This window comes from Ambystoma mexicanum, chromosome 5p, assembly GCF_040938575.1.
Source record: "Ambystoma mexicanum isolate Mex_15411 chromosome 5p, UKY_AmexF1_1, whole genome shotgun sequence".
NCBI classification, from domain to species: domain Eukaryota; kingdom Metazoa; phylum Chordata; class Amphibia; order Caudata; family Ambystomatidae; genus Ambystoma; species Ambystoma mexicanum.
In genome coordinates this window covers 1032458832-1032475447 of record NC_090930.1, presented here as the reverse complement: position 1 = coordinate 1032475447, position 16616 = coordinate 1032458832, and positions in this window count along the sequence as shown.

The window sequence follows — 16616 nt, the reverse complement described above, 5'->3', positions numbered from 1 at the left end:
AATGCGAGTGGTCATTTTATGTTTAAAAGACTAAGGTGCCGGCAGCACCTGGAAGACACACGTTACGTTATCCCATTTGCAGTTATGGAGAAAAATACTAGGGAGTTTAATATTTCATTAATTCATTAATCATTTATAACATGCTTAACACCAGAGACCAGTCTCTAAGCGCAGGACCGGGATTCAAACCTATGTTGCTCTGACTTGTTTTGCTTCCAAGACAAACATGTTGCCCCTGATATACCCTCCCAGGTTATTGTGAGAAAGGGTAACCACTCATCTAGGGAATTTGTGGCAAATAATATTACTGGCCAGCTATGACCTGGTCATTTCTGGGCACTGTATTCTCTGAATAATGCGGAGGATCTAGGACAAGGTCATCTAAAACGAGATATTTTGTCCTTATCCCAAGAACAATGACAGTCGGCCAATACAAACTTGGTGTTTTCTCATGGGGAGGTCTGGGAAGCTTTGAGGTCACAACATAGTAATAAGGCAACAGGACCTGCTTACCTCACTGTAGACGTATTAAAACATTATCCCGTCATCTGGGTCCCTTTTCTGACCAAATATTTTAATCAATTTATTAGCTCACATATTCTACCAAGTGGTTGGAGAGGAAATGCCACTATTCCTGTAATCAACTCCTGTCCATCTACCTTCCCATTTTGCTTTTGGGCAGCCTGTGTAAGGTATACTCCAAGGTTGTCCTAGGCAGACTGGAAAAATTGACAAGTGAGCAGAGTTTATTTAACGAGGCACAGGCTTTATTCTGTATTCAGATTATTCTTTATCGTAAAAATACAGACCAGGTACCTGGCTTTTATAGACCTCCAGACAGCTTTCAACACTGCCTCATACTCATCAGTGTGGCACTGTCTTGTCAACCAACAGATTCTCCTCAATTTCATAGGAGCTTTTTCCAACTATGCGTTGATACACAGGGGTCTAGAGGTGAATGTACCGATCCAATTCCTGTAAGTAAGGATGTGAGGCAAGGTTTCATCCTTGCCCCTCTTGTATTCCTCTTATATATGAATGAGGTGGCAGATGCCATTAACCAAACAAATTCAGATCCACCAATGCTTTGTGGCAAGAAATGACCCCATCTATGGTGTGCAGTCAATGCCGTCCTTATTTCTAAGCGTCCATCTGGCCTCCAACATCAACTTAGCTTGTTTGCAGGGAAATGTAGGGAGTAAATCTTGTTTACAAATATTGCCAGATCTAAAATTATTATTATTCAATAATGAGACCATGCAAAATGTAGAGACTTTTGATTATTTAGGACTACACCTGCGAAGTTGAAAGTTGAAAAGAGTGAAATTGCCCTAGCAAGGAATAATAGCTAGTTTGCCTTACGATTTGGAGGCAAAATATTATCCCATTCATTAGAAATATATAAAATACAAGCCACACCATTTGGTAACTATGGTGCAGAAATATGGGCTTATTATAATTCCTCTATTTTACAAGTAATAGAAAATGAGATTTTGAAACATGTTATGGGCCTTCCCTATGGTGCTGCTCCCCCTACTCTAATTATGGAAATGGGCACTGTAGGTATTATTTATAATGTTATGATGAAACCCTTAATGTACAGGGCGAGGCTTTGGAACAACCATGATCTACATTCCTTCCATAGGGGCCTCAGTGATATTTTTGAAACCCAGGGTGGTAAATCCTTATTATGGTTCAAGTATGTTTGGATAATGTTTATTACCGTGGGCATTTCGTCCTTCTGGGACCACCCTTGCAAATTTGAAACAAATCCAAGCAATGTTAATTGATTCTTTTAAGGATTGTGCACTGAAGGACCAAATGGGTAATTGTGTTGATGTTCATCATCATTTGACCTCAAACTATCTGGTAGTTAAGCATAGCTTGGGTCCGAAAAGTGCACAGACTACCCATGCAAGACATTTCAGAAAGTAGTTTTTGTGAAGCTCATATTGCTGGTTGCAAAGTTGACCATTCACTGGGGTCGTGAACGAACCTCAAAACGTCCTTATTTCAATATTGGGGTGAGGACAAATGCCATTTGTTATTTACTTGTCCATTGTATTCTGATATTACAACTACACGTATCAAGCCAATAGTCAAATGACTTGGCATTAGGCTTAGGTATAATGCCTGTTCTTCAAGACTGCTGCTTTGATCTGTGCATTTGACGCGGTTACATCTTTCTTAATGATAGCATGTTTTCGTAAAATGAAATATCTTTAGTATTCTCAATTTATTTGTAAGTTTATTTCATGTTTATAAGCAAAAGAGTTTTTACTAAAATCCTCATGGTTATGCGTCTCATAGCAGGTGATTTGAAATATAACTCGATTATCTATTTTAACTGCTATTTTTGTACACTAATGCTGATTTACCTTCTTTTTTATGTGAATGTTTTTTTGCACGCTTTGATCGCTTTTTGCTGCAGTAAACGGATTGATTGATTGTTATCCCATTCTTGGAACTGATCTTCAGTGTTTCCATAGTAAATTGTTTTAGACGTTTTTCAGCCTCATACCTAAAAACCCATGTACACTATTAAAGGCACTTTAAACCTTACCTGGTGACAACTTGGTGTTGTATCTATGCTAGAACAAGGGGGGAGGTCCTGGGAGTGTCTCTTTAACGGCCTATATCCCGGGTTAGAGTCTCATCCAGTGTCTTTAGCTCACCATCCTTTCACAGAAGAGAAATGTCCACAGCATATCAGTCTTTGTCCTGCCCAAGGGCAGTCCGGCACTGAAATGCCAGGCAATTCTCTTCTGAACAAGAGTACCAAGAGCAACCCAGGACATGTGTTTCGGCCTGGTTGGACCTCGTCAGTTAGGTGGAGCTGTGCCTCTCTAAGAACAGTGAGCAAGGGTTCCACGTCTGGATTACCCTATTATGTATGCTAGTACTTTCTACTCTATTTACCTATAAGATGTCTTTAGCATGTGGGCATATGATAGCAATAGCTAGAAAATGTTGTGTTGCACCCTCTGCGTTCCAAAACGGAAGCACAGAGGTACTGTGGCTTTCAGAGGATGCATGGGGAAGCAGCCCAGCAGACATGTTAGGCTGCCTGTGTTGCACCTCCTTTGGGCCTCAGTGTCTTTTCGGACATAGTTGGCATTGGACTTTCAACTTAGTGGACTCCGACACAGGTCATGATGACTGGGGCTTTTGCTGTCTCCCATGCGCATTCCCACTCTGTTGATTCTCAAGTAAATTGGAAGTGCAGGGTATTGATTCTCTAACTTATTAGGTCGACCACAGGTGTTAAGGCAGTCTGCGGTAGTCCGTGGGAGACGGTGGAGAACAGAGAAAGTCCAAGTAGGAGTTTTCATCTTCTATTTTTATTCTGGTTCACTCCATCGGCTCTTCTGGCCCTGGAGAAACGGAGTTCCTCTTGTTGTTGTTTACTACTGCTGTTACTTGCCATTGCCATTGTTCGAGCCCATGTTCTTTCTTTGGCGTTGGCTCTGTCCTGAATTAAGAGTAAGTGCCCTGAACGGTGTCAACTGTGACAAGTGTGTGCATGGAGATATAGGTGCTGAAAACTTCCCCGATGGCATCCAGACTAAGATGTAAGGGAGGCTGTGTATTGCCTGATCCGATGCTTAACCCGGTTGCAGTGAGTTTTGAGAGGTTGGGTGTGGCCAAGGATGGCCCCCCACTAGCATCGCCCCCCGTAGCACCAATACCATCACGGCTCTCATCCATACTTTCACACCGACACCCATACCTATACCAAGGTCTTTGATTGTGACGGGTACTCTAACGGCAATTTTAATGTGTAGCCATTTGTTTCCATGCCAAAGATCCCTGCTTACAATTCTTCAATTGTGCCTAAATCAGCCCCAGCTTTCTATTCTGCCCCTTATAGGAAATTGATTGTAAAATATTTTTCAGGTGGTTTGGCATGTGATTCAGGCAATGCAGGAGAAAGGCTCACCTATGAAGCTAAAGTGGGGGTCTTAATTAATGGAATTAACGACTCACCATGACCAACTTGAAGCTAATGTTGTCGTGGATGACCCCCTGGGCAATATCAAGTTTGATAAGCCTAGAAAAGGGTCTCTAAATAAATCTATGAACGATAAGGACAGCTTGAGCAACCCCTGCAATCACAGAGGTAGTGCAATTTTAAACCTAGCGGATAACGTTTCTACACATATCCACTCGGTTGACTTGCCTGTCTATAACACTCAGATAGTGATTGAAATGGTGGCAGGGTGGGGGACAACGGCGGCGGAGGAATTTGAAAAACTCTCTCAACTGACCATCCTTCTGCTTTGGGACCTTTTCCAGCCCCCAGTTTAGCAGTAAAATACTTCCAGTGGTGGAGGCTGTATCTGAGGTTCCCCAGCAGTCTATAACTGCCGCTTTGGTAAACTCTCAACTTCAGGCTTTGGAAAATGAAGCATCGAAATGATTACAAAAAAAGTATTTTTTCTTCTGTGAAACATGTGTTCTTTCTTTTTCCATCACCCTGATCCCTCTTCCTCTATATCTTTTTACTCTTCCCTCCTCTTCGACTTTTGCACCTATGCCCTTGCATTATGTTTGGGACTATGGTTTGAAAGGTTCATCTTTGAGTCCATTGGCTGTGCGTGGCCCAGCTCCATTGGACAACATAAGACCTTTGGTCGAAGAATGGTGGTCAGCCGTCGTAATCTCCCGGGAAAATGACTGATTCGGCTGTTAACACCAGGGGCCAACCTTTTCCATTGACAAAAAAGGGTTATCTTACTGATTTTCATGTGTCACAAGGTCTGAATGATTTAGTTGTCAATATTGGCAGCATGGGTAAATCATTGGGCATGGTGCTTACAGCCCTGCACAGTTTGCATGATTATGTGGGGTTGGGGGAGCTAGAAGACCAACACTCTATGTTGTCTCGTCTAAGTGAAAAACTCTGTTTTACTGAGGGTTTTATTTGAGGTTTTAAAAAACATTCTAAAAATGATCTGGTTGGAAAGGAAATCGCTATACAGACTAATCCTTCCATTGATAATGTAACTAATGGAAATCAAGGGAATACTAGGGAAGTGGTGTTTGATGTAGATCAGAGTTTTCACTCCCCATCCCTGCCGGTCAACGTGGCCTTGGTTGATGTGAAACATGAGCACATATCGACCCTGTCGCCACAGAGTCCGAGGGTTCGCCGGGTAGCGGGGGAGCTTATGGTACAAAATTATGACCATATCATTCTGGAAGTTGTTGATGCCCAAAGAACGCATTTTGCGATTTTCCATCAAAGAAAAACTAAAAAGGGTTGTAGTGATATAGGTGTATGTAGGCATTCAAGTTAGGGATCATTTGGGAATGGAAAGTAAGCCCCGTTGTGGGAATTTTGGAGTGGTTGGCAATGTCCCGTCCTTGAATAACGCTGAAATGGGGCCGACAGTGATGCCATTCAGGACTCTTGAGGAACGAAGGCTCTTAGTGTGTACAGGGCAAATGCCCACGCCCATAGAGGAGAATAGTGTTAACATCTCTGGCCATTTTGCGCAAAATCGATTAATCCTACAGAAATTACCTTTGGAGCAAGCGATAGTGATTCTGAATAGATCTAATGTTTTACACCTATTAAAGAGAGCTCTGTCACTTGTACAACTCAATTCTAGAGATCTCGCATGGGAAGAATTTCGGAATTAGTATTGTCTTGATAAAGTAACATTACACTTTAATTCAAACTTAGTCAAGGATCAAGTCCTTGGTACCGCTGATTATATTAGATGTTGGGATTACAACATTTCTGTATTTGTTCCAAGACCTATAGTCTCACATACAATCTCGATCATTAGAGATTAAATACCTTGGCAGGAGAATTCAAAAAGGCAGATACTGGTATGGCTTCGGGTGGCCAGCGAATGGATGAAAATGATAACGAGCTGTTTGGCATCAGCCTTGGATACAAGGCCTACGCCATTCCAATAGTAATGTACCAGAAGAATCATTTAAAGAAATTCAACCAATATCCTGGAATACTACACGCTTCACCCATTTATTCTGAGAAGACAGTGTGGCTCTATTCTCTGTTAATGTTTTCTGTCTCCAGGAGACATGGCACCAAACCACACCTGTCCTGGATGCTTTTACTTTATTTTTGTCCCCTGCATATAAAGGTGATTCAGGGTCTGCAGCTTTTGGTTCTCTGTTGGGGATAAATAATAACATAGGTGTCTAAGCATCACTATTTGTACAACCTAATGCATTGATAGTGAACCTATACGGGAACCCGTTGAAGATTGCCCAAGTGGAATTCTTCGATTCTATCGAAAATATTGTTTATGTGGCAGTCTGAGTGGCAGTCCAAAGGAATTCCAACTCAATACCCATGCACTTGCGCGACTGAATGACACCTGGCCTAGTACGATCGTTGTCTGTCCTCCCCCTGTACTCCCTCCCTTGCCTTGTCGCGCCTTGAAACACTTGTGTATAGACGCGTTATAAATACCATATCCTATCATATCATAATCATAATGTACAGGGATTTGAATGCCCTTTTTGTTTCACTGCCAGGTGGTAAAGATGTGTCCTCTCATGACAAGTCTATGTGGAAAAGAGGGAGAAAATTGTTGTGTTGTTACTTATGGAGGGATGGGATCTTATTTTGAATGCAAATACTGCAGGAGATGAAATTCCTCACTATACAAGAGTTAGAGGTTCCGCAGTTAATGTATTAGATTATTGTTTTGTGTTGGGAGAAATCTTTTTGGATATTAAATCTATGAAGATTGAACATACAGATGTTAGTGATCCTTTTCCTCTGAGCGTCAAATGGAGTGTGAAGGCTCAGACAAAAGAGTGTAAAATGTATAAGTATGTGTTGGACGTAAATCAAGGTGCCAATAGGGGTGCATGGAATTGGTATAATATACAAGCCTTTAACAACATTTTGACAGCCATTCAACCGTTGGAGACTTTCTGTGAGCGATTAGAACACTGTCCAATTCAAGAGTTACCTGAAGACGTTTACGAAGCACTGCCAAAGCCTAATAAACACAGGATCTTGCATAAACATGGCTATGATCCTCAAGTGCAGCAAAAAAAAAAAGAGGTGCAAAGGGCTTTGAAAAATATATGACGAGATGGCAGTGTTCAGAATCACCACTTAAAGAATTGCTATAAAAACTGCCTGCTGCAGCACAAATATCAGCCACTCCTAGTTGACGCACAAAATATGTTAAATAAGCTGGCACAGAACAATATTTGACAATTCTGGTCCACAATTCAATCCAATGTGGGTTATCAAACTAACGTCCAGATAAACCCTATTTCCTAGGATTAATGGATTTGCCATTTTAAGAACAAATATATACACAATGCTATGAACCCAAAGCGCTTCACTCTAAAAATTGATTTTATGTTTTCATATTCATTATTAAAAATAACTCATAGAATGTTGTACTTTTATGCACTTTTGCATTTAATAGGTGTACAACACATGTTTCGATCAGAAAACCTCAGGTCGTCCTCAGGTCTAACATATTCCAGTTACAATCAAAAAATCCGAAAATATGCAACAGTACACATTAAGCACATACAAAAAGGTATAATTTAATGTATTACCAATGTTTTTTGCACATGTCACGTAAAGTGATTTACCCAAGTTCAATACCGACCAGAACAGGAAAATAAAGCAAGTTGATGGGTTGGGGGGAAAAAGGCAGTAAAATCAATGATTATCCCATTGACATTGCTTAATTAAACATAAGTACAGCACTAGCCATACCAGTGCTCGTCTTCGTGTCTTCATATCTTATGTTTGTCTTAAGCGGAGAAATGTGAATAAGCGTCCACCACCATTGCAACCCCGCACCTTACTTATCAAACACCAATCGTGGTCCAAGATTTATTACCAGGCATGCATTCCTTCTCTAGTAAGTGATCATCATTTTCCAGTGCTGTTACTGGCCAAATGAACCTATACCAGTTTACAAAAAGCACTGCGCATCTTGTTTTATTATTTACCTTTCTCAAAATGATATATATAAAGCGTGGCCAATTTCAGATCCACTTGTCCATAACCATACTCTCAAAACAGAGTCCCAACTTGAATTTGGGGTTTCCGCGGTATCCTGCAAGATACATAAAGATATCTACAGTATGACCCATTGTCACTTAGTCTTATTACTTGCCTCTCATGCCATTAAAATACATGTTCAACATCATACTGCCTGTGTATCTGAGCTTTAGTGCTCACAAAGAATGAAGATATGCTTGTGTTTATTCCATCTCTTGTAATCACTCTGGGCCTCATTACGAGATTGGTGGTAGTCATGGCGCTATTTGCGCCATGACTGCCACCAATAACGTGTCCGGCACCGGTCTTGTTCAATGGGGACTTACTGGTGTAGTCCGACCTTTGCGGGACCAGTAAGTCCCCATTGAAAAAGCCATTCCCCATTCCCATTGAGCCCCCATTGGGCTCAATGGGAATGGGGAAGGTGCTAATAACGGTACCACAAATTGCGGTACCGTTATTGGCTCTGATTTCCCTTAACGGGTCCCGTCCATAGCGCCTGGTCAGACCAGGCGGTAAAGGAGGGACCCGCTAAGGGAACTCGTAGTAGGGCGGTAAGGGATTACCGGCACCGGTCTCCTTACCGGTGCCTGAATCCCTTACCGCCCTACTCGTAATGAGGCCCTCTGTCTTATCCAAAATGATAGATAATCTAAAATTAAACAATTAATGAGATCATAAATCTCAATATCAATCAATCAGCATCAATTATAGTTTTCCCATCACCATATCACCCGGCAAGGTTATTGAGTCCCTTACCTCTTATTTCAATATTAATTCTCATATGCTGCACACTTTATCACGTTGGTAATATTCCAGAAATCTAGGAGAATACTAATCAGAAACACAATACAAGGTATGCCAAACCATTCTTAGCGATTAATATCACCAAAAAATAATGTTTGTATTCATTTAAGTTTACTCTAACTAATCAAGTATATGTTGCAACCCCATACCTTTAAAAGGATGTATTCCATCCATACACCATTAATTTACGGGACCTTGGCGTTCCGCATATCTAATAGCACCGCCATTACACTCCTTCAGATCTCTTTGTAGTTACATTTTAAATGTTAAAAGCTATTTATACCGCGCACCGTGACCAACGGAATTGGTCCCTAGGCGCTCAGGTGGATCTCTGAAACAAGAAGGCGGGCGGGTTAGGTTAGTCAGGTGAAGAGGGAGTAGGAAATTGAGAGAAGTAGTATGCTGTGGTGGCTTCAGTTCGGTTTTCACCATGTGCTGAGCTTTGGTGTGAGTATCGGACCGATGCAAGGTCTTGTGTGCTGTTGGCGTGGTTTATGTGCTGTTTTGTTTGTTGTTGTTACGGTGTGGTGAAGTGTGTGCAGTTTGCTGGGAGACAAATGGTTGTTTGGATTTGTGCAGGTGAATTAGGTATGCAGAGATTTTAACTTGGGTTAGTAGGTTATATATCCTAGTCCTTGCAGATGTTGTTCTATTCAACTATCATTCCTGTAGGCAAACTTAATTGCCACTTTCCTTTCTTGTCCATCTAATTGTTGTGAGTAATGGCGTGGAGGGCGCGTTCCCTGCTGTGTTGTATTTGAACTTATTATAATGGGACGGGGTGTGTCTAGTCTCCCCCTCTGGTACAGATGCTGTAGATTGGCAGTACCCTACTCCCTCGCTATTTATTTCTGTCTGTGGTCTGTTGGTGCTTGTGTGTAGTTCAGAGGCCAGGGTGCTATTGATAAATCGTCCTTGTCCTTCCGTCCTGGTTTAACTGTGTATTCAATCTTTAGTGTCGTCCTGTCAGAGCTATCTCTCAGTTGGTACGTTTGGTATGTCGTAGAATGTCTTCCTTAGATTCTGTTTGCACTATGATTGGTCGATCTCAATTTGCATCATCCTTGCCATAATAAAGAACGTTTACTAAGTTGATCACTAGATATAACTTTCTAATGTTCAAATAGAATGGGATTATTGGACTTGTTTGCAACTATCTTTACATGAATGCATTATGTTTCCTGTTGAGGATGAAAAGTCCCAATACAACTATGAGCATGGTAACCATAATTGTGGTACCTGCTCTATTCCTGAGTAATGTGGTTTATGCCATTCAATGCAAAACAAATCCTCTTTCCCTAATCCATAACCCTTTGTCAAAGGGCCTGATGTTACAGTGCTGATGGACCCTTTGCACAGATTCTTACACATTGAGTCAATTGCTAACACAACATTGTACCAGTAGGTATCAAGTGTACAGTAAAAGAATACTCAGTACATGTACATACGTTGTTCCATGATTGAACCACTTTGAATACTGATTTGAATGCACAGTCCGAAGTTCCCTTGACACAATGTATAGCATATTATATGAAAATGTCAAAATATTGTCAAAGTTTATCAAAAAACAAAATGATGCCACATCATATTGTGGGCTGTAACCTCTAAACTCAGGGTAGACCCCCCCAATGTTGTCCACAGGATTTATAGGAAGGCTCCATTTCATGATCTGAGTTCAGACCTTTGTTCAGAGTCCTATATTTACAGATGGCATTAGCTTCAGACTTCCTCAATGTCCTCTCTCCATCACCCCTGTGGGGTCTTTTGCTACAGTTTTCAGACCAGTTAACCGAACGAGTGACTTGTTATCCATGTGATGGCATTCCTGCCAATGAGTGGATAATGGCAATTTAGGATCATCTTTGTTCAGAGCGCTCAAATGTTCCCTAATGTGGATTCTGAGTTCTCGTATATTGCTACCAATATAATTCAAACCAAATACACACACTGTAGTGTACACAACATTTTCAATAACATTTGTCTTATGACAACAGGTGGAAAACAGGACCGAGTTGACTTCTGTAGGTTTCCTAAAGGTTCTGGTTTCTAGTCCCGTGGGTGTGGTGGAGATTCTGATGTCTAGAAAGTCAATGGTGTGCTCATTTTCAGTCCCTGTCAGCTCTATCCCAAAGGTGTTGGTGTTAAGGAAGGTCTTATATTCATCAAGAGTGGCCCTGCCGCGAGTCCAAATGAGCAGAATGTCGTCAATGAAGCGGTGCCATTTTAGGATGTGTATGTTGTAATTGTCTTCACTGAATGCATGTACTTGTTCATATTTGTTCATGAATAGGTTGGCAATTGACAGTGCGTATGTGGCTCCAATCAGCTGGGGCCTAGCAGCCCGGTGGAACCCCATACTCCATTTTTGATAAACATCACTACAGGTAGTTGCACACACTGGTGTCAGATGCTACTATGCCAAACCTACAAGGGGGTCCCATAACCTTATTAGGAGTGACTTAACTCATCCAATCAACTGGTGCCTATCAGCCCGGTCCAACCACACAGTCCCCCCTGGGCTTCCAAATTGGTTATCTGCTCAACCCAAAACCTATAATAATGTTGCACCCCACAGGGCCAATATCCAATCCTCAGATGTGGGTATACACCACATCCGTCTTCAACCAGATGGGAGGCCTGACGTCCACCACCAATCACAGTGCGCGGTACGTCACCCAATAGGATGACTAGCTTCCGGCCAATCAATGGCCTGTTCTCACCTTATCAGCAAGACCGAATTTTCGGTCATTCCGAACAGACAGAGAACACAAGCGACTTACGTTGAGACCACAGGTAAGAGCCTAAACACTGCGGGATTTCCCCCTTTGTCTTCTGTTCAGTAATAAAACTGAATGCGTGTTTAACCAATGGACCCCTCTGTGCACTCTCGACATGGAGAGACTCTCAGAGGGGCACTAGGGCACCTGAGCCCTCCTCACTCATTTTTTTTCAGCCCACCACACGGGTTCACCGACCACACAGCTTATGCTAATCGGGCACTTATAACCCCAACCATCAACACAGCCCCAACTGGGGTGGCATAGCAAATTATCAAGAACTTTCCCAATACTTGAGCACCTGAACACACGGGACGGCAAACAACGGGACATTTACGTCAAGGGCTAATGGAATTGGAATATCCTAACTATTGTGAGCTACTGAACTCAGTCAAGTAAGCACCTAACTTATCTTATCATACACCACCAGGTACCTAACTGTTAAAACGCTAGGAGCCCCGACTCCCAACCATCCACTCGCCAAGCAAGCAAGGACCCCAACGAACACTACCAGAGTGCACCACGCTTCAACCCCCAGCCAACCCAAGAACGTACACCAACCAGGTGAGCCCACTCTCAAACCGCAATAGACTACACTGACATCTCTGTTCCTTCTTTTTACAATCTTACTAACACTTGTTCATTAACCTCTTTTTCTTTCTTTTTAATCCTTCTTCCCTTGACCCAAAATCCCAAAAATGATGTTGTATGATTTACATCTGTGACTGTGAGTATGCTCCTAATTGATAACTATCTGAATAACATTGCTTTCATTGTGCACCGGATCAAACAATATAATACTATAGGTCATGATTTCCATTGTATCACTCCACCTTAAATTGGACCTACCACCTTATCACCACTCACTATGCACACTCCACCAATGGTGATTATGCACTATGATATGGTATAAATATTTTTCAAACTACTGTAGCCTTGATAAAGACCTCACGATCGAAACACGTGTCGACACCACATGTTAATCAATGTCAATATATCTGGCACTACATGCTAAACAGTGTAAATATATTCTGAGAACCAACTGTACAGAAGATAGTTGAGCGAAACAACAAACACTAAATAAAAAATAGAAATTATGATAGACAATGAGAAAATAAACAAACAAATGTGAAACTAAGCACTTTATGGACTCTACCTTTTGACTCAACCGAGTATGCCTCAAGTACTCTCATACCGCTACACCAGCGTCGATGGAGTAGAAACTAACACCCAACTAGCAGGACACACAAAGTAAGCACCACAAGCATGGCCCTCCTAGCTTCTACCAACAGGCTGCAGGTACAACCCAGAATAAAACAACAAAGCATAGGCGCAGCAACCCACAGTTCCTAGTGCTCTTGAAACTTGCCCAATTAATTTATTAGATATAGTTATTGCCTTACACCCAAAACATCTTTGTTCAAATTAGACTGAATAGGCTGGACCGTCTCTCGGCTCCCATTTAAAGTGAACATGGCCTCAAACAAGATTGTCATTTGGCATCCCTTTTGTTTAATTTGTTTATTTCCGACATTGCCTATGCTTGTGATAATACTTGCTGCTTTACGCCTTCTGTAGATGGTAGCCCATTGAACTATTTACTCTATGCAGATGATATGGCCTGGATGGACCATAACCCCATAGGCTTTCGGTGACAATTAGCAGACTTGGAGAAATACACAAAGTCTAATGGTCTGAATATAAAAACAATGAAAACAATTTTTTTCTTTTCAACCAGGGAGGAAAATGCCATATGTCAAAATTTCAACTGGTAGGTTGGAAATGAAGTACTAGGAAGAGTTGGAAATTTCATCTATTTGGGTCTCTATTGGTTTGATACTAAAAGTGAAATCTAACTCTTAAACCATAAAACGTCAAAGATGATCGCTCTGGCCGCTCAAACAGTTCAGATAAATAGAAAGTTCGGTCATTTTTCATTTGTCCCAGCAGTCAAAATTCCCTATTTTTACATGTGGAGCTGAGACCCTGTTTTTGTATTTAGATTTAAACTGGATAAAGCTTGAGGGTCTTTTTTTGGAGGAGAGTGCTAAAGCTTCCATTTGGAGTCCAAACCCAAGTGATAAGGTAGGAGATGGGCCTACAATCGATTGAAGCTGGAGTAATATGTAAGAATCTGACAATGTTAATAAAAATTGCTTCTGCAGAAGAGTTTTCAATTTGGTGGCATTTGTTACAATTAATGAACAAACGGCTTAGTAAGCCTTTGAATAATTGGGTTTTCAAACTGCACAGACCATATGACATAGTATGATCTAACTCTTGAACTGCTGCAGGTGCCCCTGGATAAAGAAAAGCAGAAATTGTAGGAAACCGGTTGGATCAACACCATTGAGGAGTTACAGGGGTACTGATTGTGTTCTGTGATATTGATAGATGTTAGGCCTCCGGGTGTACTACCCTACTCTCTACAAAGATTCCCAGGCCAATATTGGCGTTTGCAATTTTTGCGTTTGCTTTTTAATCTTTTCCCACCAAAGAAATGTTACGAGCAAGAGAGGGGATTAAACGCTCCCTGAGGATCTGTAGGTATTGTAAAAAGTTGACAAACATTTCAATCATCTCTTTTTGGAATGTTATGTATTAATGCCTAGATGGTCAAAATATTGTAATCATTTGGTGCAGGATTATAATGTGTTATCAGTTGGTTTATTTTGGCAACTCAGAAATCAAACGGTTGCAGGTTTTCGGCGTTACGCTTTTTGAAGAGTTTAAAGAGTTGTTCCCATGTTGCGGCCAACATATACTCATTGAAATGGGATGCATTTAGCATTGTGAAGTGCTTTAGTGTATATCAGCTCACAATTGCACATGATGGACATTTGGATTTAAATAGGATGCTTTTAAGACTGTTTTACTTCTAATGAATTTTGCTGGGTGTGTTTCTTTTGTACCACTTATTATGCTGATGAACTGACATGAATGATTTATTTTTGCATATATGCTTAATAATGTATGTTTAATATTTTAATGTGATGATTGAGTTGATCATAATGAATATTTATTGTATTTGTATGCATATGTATTGATCATTGTTGGTGAAAGGATCCTTGTTGAACTAATTAATTTAAATCAAAAAGGGGGAAAAAGGGAAAAAAAGAGCTGTGGCTCCTATGCGCTGTTACTATGTAAGCAGCTGACTTTCTTTTTCATTGGTCACATGTATGAGGGGTCAGCAATGAGAGGCGACGGACACTAAGAGATACTTTTCTTGTGCTCAGACATTTTTTTAACATAAAAAGGGGATGGATAAATGCCTAATTTTCCCTATCCTAAGGTAAATGTCCCTTCCTACGAAATAAAAACAAAAGCAGGATGACCTAGTGTCCAAACTCAATCTGACCCGCACACTAACATATACAAGCAACCATTGCAAGGGGAATGTGTCAATGTCAACGTAATAGAAAAGTGCAACAACTCAAACATATAACTCCAACAAGAAACACTTCTTGTATCCAGGGTTAACTCCCTTCCCCTGGATTACTTCAGGTAAGTTATTGACAATGTTGTTGAATCAAACCTAGTCTCTTAAAGGCATTACAAATGTCTCTTCCACCTAATACTTTCCTCTGGATGACAAAACAAATGTTCTTTTCAAAATGCTGGTTCAGATAAAGCAAGGAAAAGTCTTTACTACTTTTCAGAATGGCAAAGCAAATGTCCTTCTCAGAACAGTGATTCAAGTATGCCATTAGACATATCTTTTCAAAGCTTCTGGCAGACAAAATGTCCAATTGAATCAAAAAACTTAAGACGACCAAGTCTCAATTTTAAAACACCAACTCAAAATAGGTTTCCCGGGATACAATTGCCTACCAGGAAACTTCACAACTTTAATTGCAATAAACTCTTGATATTCTGGTTAGTCTCCTGCCTGGTATCCCCTGCCAAAAAGGTTTCACCACCTCATACCCTTATCAGGCTTCTGTGTAACATTCACTCTCCTCTTAAGTATTCTTACAGTTGGACCTCTCCAGTGGCACAACCCTCCTTGACTTCAGTTAACACTTGCACCAATCTCCCCACCACTGGCATCCCTCATATGGGGGTTTGGTGTCAGAATCGGAAACTACCACCCCCGAAGACTCCTCACCTGACTCCTTAGAGGAATACTCCTTAGTAGATGTCTTTGGTCTTCTTCTCTCCTCCTTCTTGATCTCCTGCGGGTCTTCGTCTGTCTTGGTGCTCTTCCTTCCCTTCTTGTCCTTCTTGCGCTCGTAGAGATAGGGACGAGCTCCGCTTGAGGCCACCCTGACAGTGGTAGGAACAAGCTGTCAGGTGGACCCAGGGGAGCCAGTCCCGTAACGTTAGGGAAAAAGCCAGTGACGGCAGAAAAAACCCTGTTAGATGGTGAGTCCTTGCTGGCAGGGAGTGTTTCGCAAGTGGAGGGCTGATGTCGAAAAGGATTGGAAGAGAGTCCACTGCGATCCAAGGAAGGCAAAGCGGAGGCTGTACACGAGTAGTCCGGAGGAATGGTAAGGCTATAATGCTGGTAAGAGTGAGAGAGAAAGAGAGAGAGAGAGAGAGAGACAGAGAGAGAGAGAGAGAGAGAGAGAGAGAGAGAAGAAGGAGAGCGTGATCAGAAACGGGAGCGAGCAAGGAGGGGAGAGAGCGAAATAGTAAGGAGAGTGAGCGGGAGTGAAGGCGTATGCACAAGAGTCAGGTATCTAGCGAAAGCGAGAGAGAGAGCAAGCGGGAGCGAAAGCGTATGCACAAGAGTCAGGTATCTAGCGAAAGCGAGAGAGAGAGCAAGCGGGAGCGAAAGCGTATGCACAAGAGTCAGGTATCTGGCGAAAGCGAGAGAGAGAGCAACAGAGGGGCAAAAAGGATGGCTTTACAGTACGGAGCCTGAACAAAGGGAAAGAGCTGAGAAAACAGGGAAGCCAAGGCGGGCTGAGTACTGGGTAGATAAAGTATCAAGGGACCGAGCTCAAAGAGCGGCACTGCAGGCGATGTTAGCGAAAGGCTGACAATGCGAGTTGCAACGCACAGCGTTG